This window comes from Nannospalax galili, unplaced genomic scaffold (assembly GCF_000622305.1).
Source record: "Nannospalax galili isolate Female #2095 unplaced genomic scaffold, S.galili_v1.0 scaffold1118, whole genome shotgun sequence".
Lineage (NCBI taxonomy): Eukaryota > Metazoa > Chordata > Mammalia > Rodentia > Spalacidae > Nannospalax > Nannospalax galili.
In genome coordinates this window covers 1,021,921-1,039,031 of record NW_008342011.1, presented here as the reverse complement: position 1 = coordinate 1,039,031, position 17,111 = coordinate 1,021,921, and the positions used below count along the sequence as shown (strand labels likewise).

Here is a 17,111-nt window from a genome sequence, read left to right as displayed (position 1 = left end):
GGACATGTTTTGCCACAATAGTTGGTTTCATTGTAGCTTATGGTGTTGTCCATTGGAAACTTGGTTTGGCTAGACAGGTCTTCTACTATGTAAAACAGCAACAGAGGTCAGGTCACCCTGTTGTCAGGTAGACTTGTCTAAAAGGATAGAGATAGTTCATCCCTCAATGCTGGCACCTTCATAGTGGGGACTGAAAATCTGGGTTCAGTTGAGCTGTTGTACATACATCTACATGTGGCATCTTCAGCAAAGGGATCTCAATCAGTAGGGTGGTTTGTTTGTTTGGAGACCTTGTGTAAGTGGAATCATGCTCTCTATGTGGTGTCTTACACCTGACTTCTTTGATACTGTGTTTGTGAGTTACCTACACTGTTGTCTGTAGTTGAGCCCATTCATTCGCGTTGCTATATGGTATCACACAGTGTGAACATACCACAGTTTAACTGTTGGACATCCAAATAATTTCCAGTTTGAGGTACAATAGCAGTTCTGGTATGAATACACCTAGGTATGTTTTTGAGTCAATGGAATATGCTCACTTTTCTGATGAGTGTTCCTAGCAGTAGAACTGCTGTTTCCAATGGTTTGCTTGTCGGTAACAGTTTCACGTGTTTGTAAAGTGTATGTGAGTTTCAGTCACTTTGCATTCACTGAAGCTATCAGGTCTTACTCTGTTTAGCTTTATGAAAGGTATCATTTTTACATTGATTGGCCCAAACTCGGAGAGCTGTTCATGCCTTGGCTAAGTCTTCCCACTTCACCATTTTCTGCTCAGGTAATTTTTTATGTTTTCATGACAGATTATAGAAAGATCACGTCTGATCATTCCATTTAATTCTTTCTGTATTTCATAAGGCTGTATGGAACCCATCTCTCAAAACTATACAAAAGCATTGAGAAAAACGATTCAAAAGAATCTTAAACTCAAATGACTTCTGACATTTTCCTGAAGATCTTTTTTGGTAATTTTTCAATTGAACTTTTGTGTATTTCATACAGAACAGCTTAATCAATCTTAATCATCTTTATACCCCCTTCCCTATTGGTGCCCTTTCATAGCCCCTGCCCTCCCTGGGATGCATACACTCTGTCATTCGTGTTAAGTCCTGAAGATCTTTTAACATCTTTAAGTTCCTTTTGCTGTATCTGTTCCTATGAAGGACTAGTAATCTCAACATCCACCACATTATGACTTCCTGGTAAAAAATACTTTCAGTTGTGGAAGTTTGGGTAATTTGAGGATCTTCAGATTTAGTACAGCCTCATTCAATATGTTTCCTTTCTAAGGAAGAAACTTGAAAATAAATTTAGGCTCAATTGCCAGGAAGTCAAGGAGGAAATGATCTATGCCTGTGGATGCGATGCACTGGAAGAAATTTCCTTAAATTACAAATGCTAAAGAGCCCTGTCTGCATGGGATCCTGCTAGAATGAATGCTTTGAAGTAAGTTTGCCGTGCAGGGGCCTTCCTTTTTTTCCTTCCTTTCCATTCCCATTCTTTACGTGGGTGTGGTAATGCTAGTTGATTAGGGAAATGTCTTGATGTGGTAGCGACCAGCTAGCTCATGGTGCTGCTGCTGTTGCTGCTGTCACTGATGATGCTAAAAAAGATTGTATCATCTTTCATTGTGATATTTTTCAACTATGAAATTAACAGGGTTAAAATGTGTAAGATACTTCTGGAAAGTTAGATATAGAGAGATCCACAGAGCAGCTGTTTAGTGGCAGAGAGAATAAAGAAGCAGCTAAGATGATAAAGCAGATAGGACAGACTTCTCTGTTCTCTTCATACGCTTTTCCAGGAAGCTGGAAGCTTAGCTTTGCGTGGGCTTTCGGCAAGCGCTCTGCAACTGAAATGAAGTAACTTCGAATGACTTTTTTTTTTCCTTGTAAACGAATGAGCCTTGACGTGAACATTTCCTTTGGTTGATATGTCATGGGTTATAGTAGTTTTTGTGACCCTCTCCTCTCAGCAACTAGATTATAAAACCCTCAAAGGCAGAAATGTTTCCAGTACATCTTGGTATTCTGCCTTGCACTTAACACAGGGGTGGGGAAAATGTCATGTTATCCTGCTGATTAAGTCCATTAAGGATTCAGGTTGCATAACTCTCCTAATAGGGGGATGGAGAATAAATTCTGCAAGTGAGTTTAATGTTCACCAAAAGCATCAGTGTAGAGGCAGTGCCTTTTGTCTAGGCACAAAGTACAAGGGAGGCAGTGGTCTTTTTCTAACATTTTGTGAATTACCCTCAACTAAGTTCTTACCCAAGGGGCAAGATGCTTTTTGTTTTTTCTCTTATAGATTCTTTCTCAGTCTTGGTGTGAAACCACCAGCTAAATTGGAAGCTCCAAACTGGGGCAGAGAGTTTAAAAAGAGACACAAGATAGTCAAGTCCAACAGAAGTTCAAGTTTGCTGTGAGTCAATGTCCTTTTATTTAACACAGAGGCATCTGCCCACAGATAATTGTAGACGAGACTGCAAAGTCCTCACAGAAGAATATTATTGTGAAAAATCTTCCTTTCTGAGTCCATAACTAAAATTCATTTGATGATTAAAACTGAATTGAATATCAATTTAAGCGGTTCACTGTTTTAAGAGTTCCAAACAAAGTGCGTGGAAGGAATTAGCTGTGCCAAGATATCTCCATCCAGATACAGGAGGAAAGACGGATATTTCCACATGCATATAGGGAATGAGACTGCCCTTGTCTGCGTTGTATGAAGCACTTTAGCGAAACATGCCCACACGTGTATTGACTGCGCTAATGAATAGTAAGAATATAATCAACTGTTGATTATCAGGACCAGAATTAAACTTTAAGCTCCATGCACAGTGATATATATCTATAAGCCCAGAATTTAGAAGGCTGAGACAGGAGGACCATAAGTTCAAGGTCAGGATGGACCATACAGCAAAGCCCTATCTCAAAAACAAACAAGCAAATAAACACTAGCTATAAGACTACAATTAACTAATTAATCCTTTAATGAACAAAGGCAGAAACCACTAAAATTATTCTTCTCATCTAGGAAATTTTTTAATATAAACATGTATTTTGAATTTTCTTTAACCTTTAAGGAACATACTTTAAGAGCCATCATAGGGCTGGGAAGATGGCTTAATCAGTAATCTGCTTGCCTTGAAAAAATAGGGACCTGCATTTGTTACCAAGTACCCACATTTTTTAAAAAGGTATGGTAACGTACAATTATGAACCAGTACTTGGGAGGCAGAAATGGGCAGATCCCTTGGGCTCCCTAGCCAGCCAGCCTAGCCTAATTGGTGAACCCTGTCTCAAAAATAAAAGGTGGATGGTGCCTAAGGAACAATACCAGAGGCTGAACTCGGGCTTCCATATGCATGTGCACAGGTGCACCCACACACATGTATGCACCCCTCTCTCACAAACAGAGACATATAGCTGTATATACATATACACACCAAAAAGAGATAAGAGCCATCAGGAGATAACAGTGAAAACATGGGTCAGGCCAGCTACAAGAATCTTTTGTAGGAGTGAGTAGATGGAGCAGGTACACTAAATCTCCCCGTCTTTACTATTACACGGCCTTCCTCATTTGGAGAGGCAGTACTTCAGTGGGGCAATGCCCTTTCTACTTACTTGGCACAAAGTACAAAAGGTTCTAGAAAAGAAGCTACAATTCTGGTTTCCACATTTGTTTCATGTTATTATTGCCTACAGATTTTTTTTTTCTTTTTGAGACAGGGTCTCCCTGTAGCCCCAGCTGTCCTGGAACTCAGTATGTAGACCAGGCAGACATTGAACTTACAGAGATCCACCTGCCTCTGCCTCCCAAGTGCTGGGACTACAGGCGTGTGCCACCATGCCCGGCCTTTAAAAAAATGCCTGTGTAGGGGCTGTAGAGATAGCTTAGGGTTAAGAACACTAACTACTCTTGCAGAGGACCCGAGTTCAATTCCCAGCACCCACATGGTGACTGCAAACCATCCTTAACTCCAGTTCCAGGGGAATCTGATGCCCTCTTCGGACCTCTGTGGCATTGCAGGACACGGATGCACTCACATACATGCAGGCAATACACTCATACACATAAAATAAAAATAATAAAATATTTTAAATAATGCCTGTGTCTATTGGGGAGGGGGTGCTGATGAAGGAGGGATTAATTGAAATTCAAGGTCAGTCTAGGTAGTAAATTCCATGCCAGGCTGGACTACAGTGTAAGAGCACCCTACCTCAAAATAATATATATATATATAAAGTGACATAATGTTATCTATCTCCATCTATAGACAAGCATCTCACTTCATTAATCTGTATGCTGGGGGTGGGGTAATCTGAGCATGAAAAAAATTAGAAGAATCATATCCTATTCTGAAGACTGGGGTGAGCCAAAATATAAATGAGTTGTTGATTTGCTTTATTTTAAACAAAAATTTACTGGGGAAAATTTACGTTTTCACTCTGTGAAAAAGTCATATGCTCTTGCAGCACATATAGAAATAAGGTATCTCCCTAACCCTGAGGAGATCTCAGCAGGGTATGAGGGGAGTCAGTTACATAGACAAATGAGATTCCATTCCCTGCTAAAAAGTGTAGTGAATAGAAAATTAGAAATTCACCCAAAGAATTCACCTAGAGAAAGTGTAGAAAACATAAAGGAAACGAGGCAGTAGTTTACCTGAGCATTTTCACTATATTAAAGAACAAATAACTTATTTCTGAAACTTCGAGTTCTAGAACACAGGACATGAAATGAAGGAATGAAACTCATCTTAAAGAATTGTATGTGTTACTGTGATAACTTGGGCTTTCCTGGGCATAAACAGCATCTGTAAATGAAGTCTGTGCTAGTAGTGGTCCAACATAAATGGATACGGTTATTTGACCATCTTTCTTACCTTCTTCCTTTTTCCGCCTCCCTGCCCTCCCATACTTCCTGTCCCTGTCTCCTGTATAAGCATTGTGTAATACCCATGCTAACTTACCTGCTTTCCTCAAAAGGACTTGGCAAGTTTAATCAAATGGTAGGCTGTAAATTTTAATTTTACCACTGACCTTAGTTTCGGTTTACAACAGTTATAGTTCAGAACTCATATATCAACAATGGTTCTTATGGATATTACATTTCTGTAATTTATTCTCATTTGAAGAAATTCGAATATGTGAATGTAAAGGAGAGTAATTTCTTTGATTTTAAAATTGCAGTTAAAAGGGTGAAGTAATGAGGCCATAATGAGAATTACTCCTTACCTTAATGTGCTGTCTACTCAAAACTGAAGCTTGGGTACATTCAGTAAGTAAGAAAGCAACTGTTTTCAGTGGAGATGGAAATGATGCCAGGAGAGTGTTGCGCTGCTGTCTTCCTGTGGGATTTCATTACCAAATGTCATTCAAGTTCACAAAGAATAGCCTTTATCTTCAAATTGGCTTAAGTCTTTATGGAAAAGTAGCAGCAGATGAATGTTGGATTATTTTCTTGAATTAGGTAGAACTGTCTCAGCCATGAGTTGTATTTACCATTGTACAAACAGCCCTTGAATATTAATGACTTATTTCCCTGCAGTTATCTTTCCAGCATCATAATCAGGTTGTTATTAGTATGACATTGTTCTTAAGGGTCAGCACATTATTTTTAAACAGATATGTTAATATCACCAGTCAATGATTTTTAAGGTTTACACCAAATATAATTAACATTGGTATGCATTTGTGTGTGGTTCGACAAATGTCTTTGGGTCCTTGTGTACATGGAGGACAACTTTGACTGTCATTCATCAGGAGCTGTCTACTTTATTTTTGGGGAGAGGATCTCTCATTGGCCAGAAGCTGCTTAAGTAGGCTATAGTTACTGGCCAGTGAACCAGGGATCTGCCTAGCCCTGCCTGCCTAATGATGTGATGACAGGTGCACACCTTTGTGCCCAACTTTTATTTTGTTTTATTTTGTTGGTTGGTTAGTTTGGTGTTTTCGCTAGGTTTCTAGGGAGCAAACTTAAGTCCTTGGCTTTGCAAGGCAAGCACTTTACTGAATGACTTATCTCCCCAACCCGTTGATGTTATTTTACATGATTATTTCCTTCTTACTGCTTGACAGGATCAGGTGTTTGTCTACAGCCAAATGTTTTAGGAGACTGTAAGTCACTCAGGTATGAATGTGTATGAATACTGAATGAAACAGTTCAACTTCTGTAGCATCTATGATAAGTTACAAATTTTGGTCTACTCATTTAATCAGCTTATATATCTTTCTCTAACTTCACTTCTCTTATGCCCACCCCCAACACCAGTTGGCTATCACTGGTTGATAGTCTTTCAATCCAGTAAAACAGCAAAGAGAACAAAAGATGAGCAGGCATTTGTGGATTTCTTAGTTCCTTGAACACTTAGAGAAGAAGGCAAAATAATAGTTTGAATTACTTGTGGTTCTGCTTGATCTGTGACCCACCCATTTGACATACAATGTATTGTTGGAGAGGATAATTGGAAATTCATAGACTACGTTTCCATATGCTTATCATAATGAACAGATGTAAGAGTCAGTTTCCTGTTTGAGTTGTGATTTGAGCACTGAACAATTTGCTTAATCAGAAATATCTTTATTATTCATAAAACTTCTCCAATCTGATCTCATGTGTTTGTTTCAGTTCTGAAAGTGACTCTGAATTCTGGGCTGACAAAGTTCTGTTGTTGGAATTAGGGTATTAACCAGAAGAGCTCATGCATCGGATCCCAGATGGCCCAATTATTATCAAACAAAGTAAAGTTCTGTAAATTATGAAAAGTTGCAATATCAGTAATCCAAGTCACTTACTGTATGGGAGTCAAGATTGCTGCAGATTCAGTGCCAAACCACCCTTCATTTATGGTGATGACACCAAAGATGGTAGACATGATTGCCAGGAGAAATGTAATGGCTGAAGTCAATTAATATACGGCATTCATTTCCACCTTTTACTATGTGCTGTACCATGATGCTGCAGGGGTCTCAATTAATAGCAGATTTCCAGACACCCATGTAGTTTGGGTTATAGATGCACTTGAAGAAGACTGAGAAGAAGTGGACATAGAGGCTATCTTTCTGGTGTTCTTCTTGCTCTTATACATGGCTGAAGAATTGTGGTTGTGGCTGGTAAACTTGGCCGTCTAGGAAGCAGTCATGGAAGTGACAGCAACATTTCTGGATGTTGGGTTAATAGCAATTGCTATACTTTGATGGCCCTGGACTGATTTGTTCAGGATAAGCTCCCTATCTCCTGATCTGCCATCCCTTTAGGAATTTGTCAAGAAAATAATTTCCTACATTAAATTGTGCTCTACTTGAAATGTTAGATTTCTATGACCTGTAACCAGCCTTGACTGATATGGAAATGGAAATAACCACAGAACTCAAGAGTTATGGTTTATTCAGTGTCTATTAAATGGCAGACAAATTGAGCCTCACTGGGACTGCATTACTCATAGTAAGTCACAAAGCTAGTGAATGACAGAGCTAGCTACATTTGAATTTAGATTCCTCTGTCTACGAAGCTAAAATGTAGTTCTATTTAGAATTACAGGAATCTCCGAAGGTTGAGGCGATTTATAAAACCAAAACATGAGGCATATCATGTCCTGGCCTTAAAAGAATACGTGACAGGTAAATCATATACAGCATGTACATCATTGGCCTTGGAATACCTGTGTCATTGAATCAAGTCCATGTCTTCTTCTATCACTGTTGGTACTTACTACCTGTAGTGCACAGGTGTAGATTCAAGTCCCAGAAAATGAGTGTGATTCCTTAGTCCATCCCATTTGTCATCATAATACTCAGGGGGTAATTATTACCTTAGTAAGATGGGCTTGACATTTCAGATCCCCCTCAATCTCATTAGGATGTGCTTCAGAAAGTGCTTATATTCCTAAGTCGTTTAGAAATTAAAACATTCTGAAAGCACAAAGTGTACCATTTGCCTAGGTCTTCCACAGTTTGTGGTCTAGTTTTAAACAAAGGTGAGAAAATGGGGAAATGAGGCAGGAGATGATCTGTTCTTCCATTGTCAGCAGAGATACTGGAGCAAAGTTGACTGGGCCAAGAACATTGTCCTCAGGAGTGATGAGACTATAATCAACCTGAAGGAATATTGACATGGAGATCATCTGATGAACAGGTAGATGATCTGAGATGTTTTTCCTGAGAAAATAAGACCCTGGATTCAAAGCAGTGGAGAAATAGCTGTCATATGGAGATGGTAGGCTAACTAAAACCAATGAGTGTGAGTTACAGGGGGGCAAGGACTTCTTCAAGAGGACCTGCACAGAATGAGCTGGACTACTGCAGGAACCAGCTCTTCTGATAGATATGTTTTGTGCAAAGATGTACCTACCTGCTCTTGAAGGGGCTCTGCTGAAGATGGGATTTGGCTCCATAAAAGTATGTGAAGATGACACTGATCACCCCATCAATGCGCAATATGCTCACCACAAAAGGACTCCACATTTGCTTTCTAACTTATTGACATCAACTCTGGAGCATCATGCACTGGCAAGCCCAAGTTGCTGGAGATACCAGTTTAGATTTTGATCTCTTCCTGTAATTTCCTTGCTTAGATTTTAATTCTGTACTTCTGTGTTATAATTTGTCTCTTAAACATCCCTTATAAGTTTATATGTTGAAGCATTTGTCTCCAGGATACGCTCTTGAGAGGTGGTAGAGCCTAATAAATGGAGTCTAGTGGAGGTTTTAGGTCATCAAGGATGCGCATTTAATGGGGAGACTGTGACCTCAAGACCATTCTGATGCCCTTTGTTTCTGACAGTTACAAGATGAACAAATTTCCTTTTTAAAATATTTTATCTCCTTTTTTATTTCATGTGTTTGAATATTATACCTGCATGTGTGTAAGTGCACCTATGCCGTGCAATGCCCATGGAAGTCAGAAGAAGGCATCATATTCCCTTGGAACTGGAGTTACAGATGATTGTTAGTGGCCGTGTGGGTGCTGGTAATTGAACCCAAGTCCTCTGCAAGAGCGACCAGTGTGCCATTGCTCTTAACTGCTCTCTCCAGCCCAAGATGAATAGATTTCTTAACCCTCTACTCCCTGCCATGATGTGCTACCTCACCCTAAGCCCAAAAGCAATGGGACCAAGTGATGGTTGTCTGAAATCCCTAAACCCATGACTGAAAGTAAATTGTTCCTTCTAATAGGTTGGTGACCTTACCTTAGGTATTTGCTACAGTAACAGATGACTAACACATTCTGTTTCTCTACCTATAAAATGAGGGAATGGATAGTAGTGCTTCCCTTATGAGGAGGTGTGTAAAATAAAATAATTCACTTTATGCTAAAAGAATTAATAGTATTTTTTTGAGACAGGGTTGCCCTGTGGCTGCCCAGCTGGCCTGGAGCTCACAGAGATCTGCCTGCTTCTGCCTCCATGGTGTGCACCACCATGCCTAACGAGTATTTTAATGGCTATATGACATCAGACTTCTCAAACAGTGGTAATAATTCAGTGGGATAAAGTTACAAAGGGATTCTTCCTCCCTATCCTAAACCCTCAATCAGGATAACTGGCGGCTAACAACTGTATATAACTCCAATTCCAGGGAATCTGACACTTTCTTAATCCTTGGGAGTGAATCTGAACTTTCCTCAGGTCACCCATTCTCAAAGTGACCAGCTGTTGCATATAGACACAGGGCCTGTTAAAACCGTGATACTGTTCAGGAAAAGAAAGAAGACCACGGGTCCCTGTGTAAGTGATAGAACCCTGACTTCCTACGTCCTCCGTACTTGCCTGATGAGGAAGGATCTGGAGGCTGCAATTCTGGTCTTGATTCTAGAACTTCCAGATGCAGAAGAGTATATCTGAAATCTCAACAGCAGTTGGAAATCTCAATTACGTTTTAATCCCTAAACCAGAAAATGAACATTGCTTTTCTTTCTGTCTTTGCCTAGCAAGATATTGAAGTTTACATAAAGACTTGGCTTTCTTTGGGAATTTCCCTACTGAGTATATGATGTCCAAATTTAATTAAAATCCATGCCATGGGCTATAAAGTCCTTTAGTGAGTGAAAATGACAGGAAGGCCCAGATATTTTTTATTAGGTTTTTAAAAAAATGTTTTCGATTGAGTTACAATCGACTGTGACTGAGCTCCCTTGGAACGTGTCATGGATTCTTTCATGCCACCTGGCTATGGAACAAACATGAAGAATTTGGCTCTGACAGGAATAAACCCTCTGTAGTTGAGAAGCAGAATGGCATTCCACATGAAAACATGGTAACTTCAGGCTTATTATTGCCCTCTGTCCTGCCAATACCCTGAGTGCCTCTATTCCTTCCAGGAAAGGGAGAAATAAAAATATCTTAACTGAAATGGGAAGCGGTGTTTGCTTTTCTTCTCCTCTTCCTAACAGTGTATTCCCCAAAGCATAGCAAACCTAAGTTTGTGATGGCCTGACATGGAAACAAAATAGCTACTTTTTTAAAAGCTAAAAATATTAGCATGAGGGGAAAGTCGTAGACCATGGTTTATACTACATCAGAAAAGGATGCCAGGTCATTAGACAGGGCCAGCCGTCATCGCGGAGGAAGGGAGGGAGGGAGGCTCAGGGCTGTAGACAGCAGCTTGTCTTTGTCTTGGGAACTGAATTGCTGAGTGGCCTCCAGGAACTTAATTAAGTTCCCAGAGTCTTCTTTTGACAAATCCAGAATGCAAACAATAACCACCCTTGCCCAGTGTTACTGAATTCCTATGAGCATAGAGTGTTTAACAATGAGAATTCTACACGAGAGCTGGTAATTACACAGGACAGAACACATGCTGACTGGGGCAAACAGGCCAGGTGGCTAACTTTTCATGTTTCAAGGGTTGGTGAAGAGATTATAAATATGGGCAAAGGAGAAAGATAGTCTTATGATTATTTGGAAATTCTTGACTCCATCAAAGACTGGACTTAAGCATCTGAGTTGGAGGGATGTGAGTGTACAGCTAGTCTAAGACCATAGTGATTTGGGTGTGTTTTTTTCTGTTTTTCTAAAAGGCCTTGGATAAATGCTTTCTGGAAGGTACTGGTGTGAGCCATTTGGAATTTAAGAGAGAAGCCAGCAGGCAGACTTGGGGCTTGTTGCAGGCTGCCTTACAGAGGAATGCTGGGCACAGTGGCAGCAACATTGATACAAAGGAGCCATTCTTGAGACGTCTGAGCTTCAAAGAAAATCGCCCACAGCAGAGAGGCTGATGCAGAGCTGAATGAATAATAAAAAATACAATAAAGACCAAATCTGGTAGGGATTTGAATTATATGCAAGGAAAGTATCTCAGAGCAAAGGAGATGGTAGGGAGGGTTTGGGACAAACTGAAGAATTCATAATCAGAACAGCTCATGACTCCTATCACTTAATCCTAGAAAAGTCTGAGGCTCCAGGAGGAGGTGGTTAGTGGAAAGTGTAGCATCAGGATCTTGGAGTTTTTTCTGAAACTTGAAGTCCTCAGTGTCTTGAGAATGCCCAGTAGTTTAGTTCCTATGTACTCTATCCAGCCCCTACTGCAGTGGACAGAAGCTGACCTTGACAGAACCATCTACAGGCAGCGGGGAAGCTGCCTATGACTGCTCACACAGAAGCAGGCACAGCTGTGAGCTTCACTTGCATTTCCTGTTTCACAAGAAGCCCACCTGGCTGCTTGTGTCCTCCCCTTTCTGATGGTGACCCTGGAGAGTGAGGTCCTTCATGCTTTCAGCCAGGGTGGTCCACTGGAGCCTCAAGGCTCTTCCCTATCAGCACTAGAATGTTGAAGATAAAACAGTAAGAAGAGAGACAGACAGACTGGGGTGAATGTACAGATGCAAGATGGCAGAGCTGTGGAGAGTCTGGAGCAGGACCAAGCATAGTGTGTCAGTATGCCTCTGCTGCCGGAAGGGTGAAGGGTGACTGGCCAGTCATGTCTCCAATGCTATCACCTGTTCCACTGCCCGGGGGCTGCCCACTGCCCCCGCCTACCTGCTCAATGCAACTATAAGGTAGTGCTGCTCACCCAAAGAGTCAAATGGCCTTTCTAGTATGACTCTCCCGACCCTCTCTTACAGCTTTACCCCATCCTCAGCATATATTCAAGGGACTCGCAAGTTATTCTTGAGGGACAGACATTGCACTGTGCTAAGGATTGCTCTTCCCATCAAACTCTGGCCTACGTGTTTTTCCATGTGGTTTAGGAACCCCTATTCTCTCTTCTTGTGATATCTCTCTCCCAGAAGGTCTCTTAGCCCTACATGCAGACAGACTCTGGGTGGGCCATCCTCTGGGCTGCCAGTTGAACAGAGATGGACATGCAGGAGTCCAGGCTGCTGAGAAAACACCCCACAGAATTTCTGCAAGTTTCTCCAGGTCCCGTTCCAGGCTCTCATCTTTTCCTCAGAATTTAGTAAGCACAGAGACCTGTTCATCATTGTCTCCCTGTAACATTCACATTATTTTACAAGACAGCAATCCACCCTAAAAAGTTAGAGAGGAAACTGAGAGCTTCCCTGGAGTTGCCTACTATGGAGCTTGCAGAAGGCCTGTTTCCATTTTCCTAAATATTTACTAATCTTTCTGTCACTCCATTTACAAATCTAGGTGACTCACTGTCAGGCTTATACTTCCTGCATTCTTCTTTTCTTATATTTACTTTTCTTTCATCCAGTAGCTTCTCCCTGACCTCTTTTCTTTTAAAAATTTATTTATTATTTATTTATTTACATTTATTTATTTATTTATTTATTTATTTATTTATTTATGTGAATGTTTTGTCTGTGCACCAAGTGCATGTAATGCATATGGAGGCCAGAAAAGGGCACTGGATCCCCTGGGACTGGAGTTAGAGATGGGTGCTGGGAACTAAACCTGGGTCCTCTGGAAGAGCAGCCAGTGTTCTTAACTGCTAAGCCATTGTCCGGCCCCTAGACTTCTCTTACTGTTAAGAACCCTGAGTTCAGATGTTGTTTTCAGGTAGGGTGTATCAGCATTGTAGTCATAGGTGCCTCAAGGTCTGGTGAGAATAATTGTATCAATCAGTAAAAATTGCAAATAAATAAATTTAAATAAATAAATAAACAGGCAACAAAAATCCAGCTGCAATATTTTGTCTTATTTCTTATCTATACATCGTCCCCAAAGTTCACATGGGAACCCTGTTGCATTATATGTCATATTTTTAAAAATTATTTATTTGATAACCACACGATTAGAAGAAGCATTTCATTACAGCATTAACATATTTAATAATATTTTCCAGTGGAAAGATGCATCTCTTTCAAAATTGGCTGTAAATTTTTAGGTTCACAGTTGAATTAATACAGTTATACAATACTGAACTCAGTATAAACCCTATAAGACATAAAAGTGAATGAGGTTTTAACCTTTAAAAGAGATCTCCATTTCATTTTAAAATATACTGTTTCATAAAGAACTCATTTTTAATGCTACTAACACTGAGATGTTTGCACATGCATCTCTCATCTCTATGTATCTGATTATTACCCGTCACAGTCACTTTCTGAGATCCTTGGCACCTGAGCATAGATATAAAATCATCAGTTAGATTTCAGTGCTAATGTGTTTCACCTCTACTAATTAACATGAAACAAATTTTTTGTTGTTGTTAACATGAAGCAAATTTTTATGCTTCTCCCTCAAATATAAATCATTTTTTATTTGTTGATTTTTTTTGTGTGTATGTCATACAGAATATACTCTATCATCCCTGTTACTGTCCACTGTGTTGTTGGCGCCCCCAGCCATTCTCCAGTGCTTGTTCATCCGCTGAATCTAGTCAGCCTATCTAGAGTTCCTTGTTTTAAGATCAGCTTTTCCTCATCTAGCAGCAATCAGTTGCCAATATTCTTTTAAATAAGATTTGGGTCTGCTGTTCATTTTCCTGGTTCTATGCTGGGTTACTGTCTGGGAGTCTCTTGAGCCACCATGGCCAATAACTCAAAGGAAGATATCTCCTGACTGGCATTGTTTCTTGTTATATAGCCTTTAGCTATACACATAGACTCTTAAAGAATTATATTGGTCCCTTTAATTTTTGGTTATATGCTCCTTTTGGGTGTTTAAGACCATACAGTTGGCCCAGATAAACAAATTTACTTTTACTCTTAAGGTCGTTTGAGGATCTGTTCCTCAGGGGTTACATGGGCCTGGGAGGAGACCCTGTCTCCTTTCTTTTACCAGTTCCACCTACGTGAAGATAAGTCAAAGGTTCTGCTCAATAGTGGCTGGCTTCACTTGGAAGCATGGAGGAAATGTTTCCTCTCTGTTGAACCTCCCCTTGTAGACTGGACACTGGTTCAAGTTCATTTGGTGGGGTCTCAATGGCCTCCTTGATCAAGAGGACAGGTGACCCACCACAGTTACAGGACATTTTGAGAGATGCTCATAGTCCCCTGGAGCTTAGTTGACCTAGGAGGGCAAGGAGCCAAAATTTCCCTTTATGTCCTTCTGACCAAATTGGTATAGGCATCAAAGTATGGCCGTTAGACATCCAAGAAGGTTAGTTCCACCAGTCTGGTACTGTTAATTACCATGTGCTATATAGATAAAGCTTGGGCAAAGACCAAACGCTCTCAGATAAACCTTGCCTAGATGTAAATTATATTCCTTGAGCTAGTTGTATGTATAATTTGTCAGTAGATTGTTCAATTAATATGATCCCCTCTGGTTTTTTAAAAACTAGCTAGGCATTATTTATCTCTCACATTGTCTAACCCTTCTACCATGGTTTCCACATTTAAAGTATCCCCATTTTTCCCATTTCTCCCTTACTAATATCTTTGTCCTATGGTCCCACCTCTCTTGAGCTCCTTCTTCCCGTTTATCCCCAAGGTTTCTTGTATAACCCTCCCTCTCCCTCCCCTTAAAATAGCCCCATTTTATCCATATCTCCCTTATTAACACCTATTTCCTACTGTTAGTTACTGTGATCAGGCTGAGCTGAAGTCATGATGATGGTAGTTATTTCATGCAGAAGGGACTGCTGTATAGCCTCATCTTTTTAAAAGGACCTGGAATTTAAAAGGATTTGGTGCTAGGATCCACATATGAGGGAGCACATACGTCATTCTTTTCTTTTTCTCTGAGTCTGTGTTACTTCATTTACTATAACAGTTTCTAGTTCCATCCATTTACCTGAAAATTTCATGATTTCATCTTTCTTTACTGCTCAGTAAAACTCCATCATATTGATGAACCACATTTTCATTATCCACTCATCAGTTGAGGGACACTTATATTGCTTCCATCTCTTAGCTCTTGTGAAAAGAACAACAACAAACATGGATGTACAAGTGTTTCTACAATAGAATGTGTTCTTTGGGTCTATGTCAAGGAGTGGTATAACTGGGTCAAATGGTAAGTTCATTTGCAGTTTTTAAAGAGTTCTCCACACTGCTTCGATAGAGGTTGTACAAATTTGCAATCCCACCAGCAGCGTATGAGTGTTCCCCTTTCCCGATATCCTCTCCAACATTTGGTATCATTTGTTCTCTTGGTTTTAGCCTGTCTTGACTGGGGTAAGATAAAATCTTAAAGTGCTTTTAGTTTGCATTTCCCTAATTACTAATGATGTTAAACACCTTTTAAGGTTCTTCTTAGCCATCTTTATTTTTTCTTTTGAGAATTCTCTGTGGAGCTCCTCACTCCATCTTTTAGTTGGGTTACTGCCTTTCTTGATTCTTTGTTTTTTGAGTTCCTTATGTGTTCTAGATGTTAAACTTCTCTCAGATGTGTCACTGGTGAAGATTTTCTCCCATTTTGTGGGTTTTCTCTTTGCGTCAGATGTGTCGCTGATGAAGATTTTCTCCCATTCTGTGGGTTTTCTCTTCACTTCCTTGGTTGCTTCTTTTGATGTACAGAAGCTTTTTAGTTTAATGAGGTCCCATTTGTTGATTCTGGACCCTGTTTCCTGAGCAATTGATGTCCGGTTTAGAAAATCCTTTCCCACACCTATATCTTATAGGTTATTGCCAATGTTTTCTTCTAACAGTTTGAGAGTTTCAGGCTTCACATTGAGGTATTTGATCCATTTGGAACTGACTTTTAGGCAGAGTGAAAGATAGGGGTTTAGTTTCATTCTTCTACAGGTGGAGATCCAGTTATGCCAGCACCATTTTCTGAACATGCTGTCTTTCCTAATGTGAATATTCTTGGGCCCTTTGTGAAATATCAGGTGGCTGAAGTTTCATGTACTCATATTTGGGTCTTCAATTTTGTTCCATTGATCTATGGGTTTATTTTTGTGCCAGTACCATGTTGTTTATATGGCCCTTGTACTCAGGGATGGCAAAACAATCCTGAGTCTTTTGTGCTTTCTAGGATATTTTTTCTAATTCTCTGACATTGATTAGGATTGTACTGGATCTATATACCTCTTTTGAGGATGGCCATTTTCACAATAAAATTTCTTCCAATCCATGAACATGAGAGGTCCTTCCATTTTATGGGGTCTTCCTCAAGCTCTTTCTTTAAAGATTTAAAATTTTCATTGTTGAGATCTTTGACATCTTTGCCCAGGTTTATTCTGAGATTTTTTTGAGGCTGTTAAGAATGGACGTGTTTACTCTTACTCCACTTGCTTGTTATTGGTATATAGAAAGGCTACAGACTTTTGTAGATTAATTTTGTACCCTGCCACTTTTATGAACATGTTAATAATTTCTAGTTTTCTGGTGGACTTTTTGGCATCTCTTAGATATAATATCATATCATCTACAAAAAGGGATAATTTGATCTCTTCCAATTATTACTCCTTTAATTTCCTTCTCTTGTTTTATTTTTCTTGCAAGCATTTCAAACACTGATAAAAAAGAGTGGAGATAGTGGACAACCTTGTCTGGTTCCTGATTTTAGTGGGAATGCTTCCAGTTTTTCTCCATTTAGAATGATGTTGGCTGTGGGTTTGTCATATATGGCTTTAATTATGTTGAGGTATGTTCCCTCCAGGCCAAGTCCCTCTAGGACTTTGAACATAAATGCATGTTGAATTTTGTCAAAGGCCTTCTCTGCACCTATTGAGATGACCACGTGATTCTTTCTTTGAGCCCATTTATATGATTTATGACATTAATTGACTTACGTATATCGAACCACCCCT

The 17,111-nt window shown here is 39.9% G+C and overlaps 1 protein-coding gene across 1 annotated transcript in view; it reads left to right on the top strand.

Annotated features, from left to right (window-relative positions):
* Positions 1-17,111, top strand: part of Macrod2 (mono-ADP ribosylhydrolase 2) — a 2,130,377-nt gene that overhangs the window by 1,698,077 nt on the left and 415,189 nt on the right. The window lies entirely within an intron of this gene.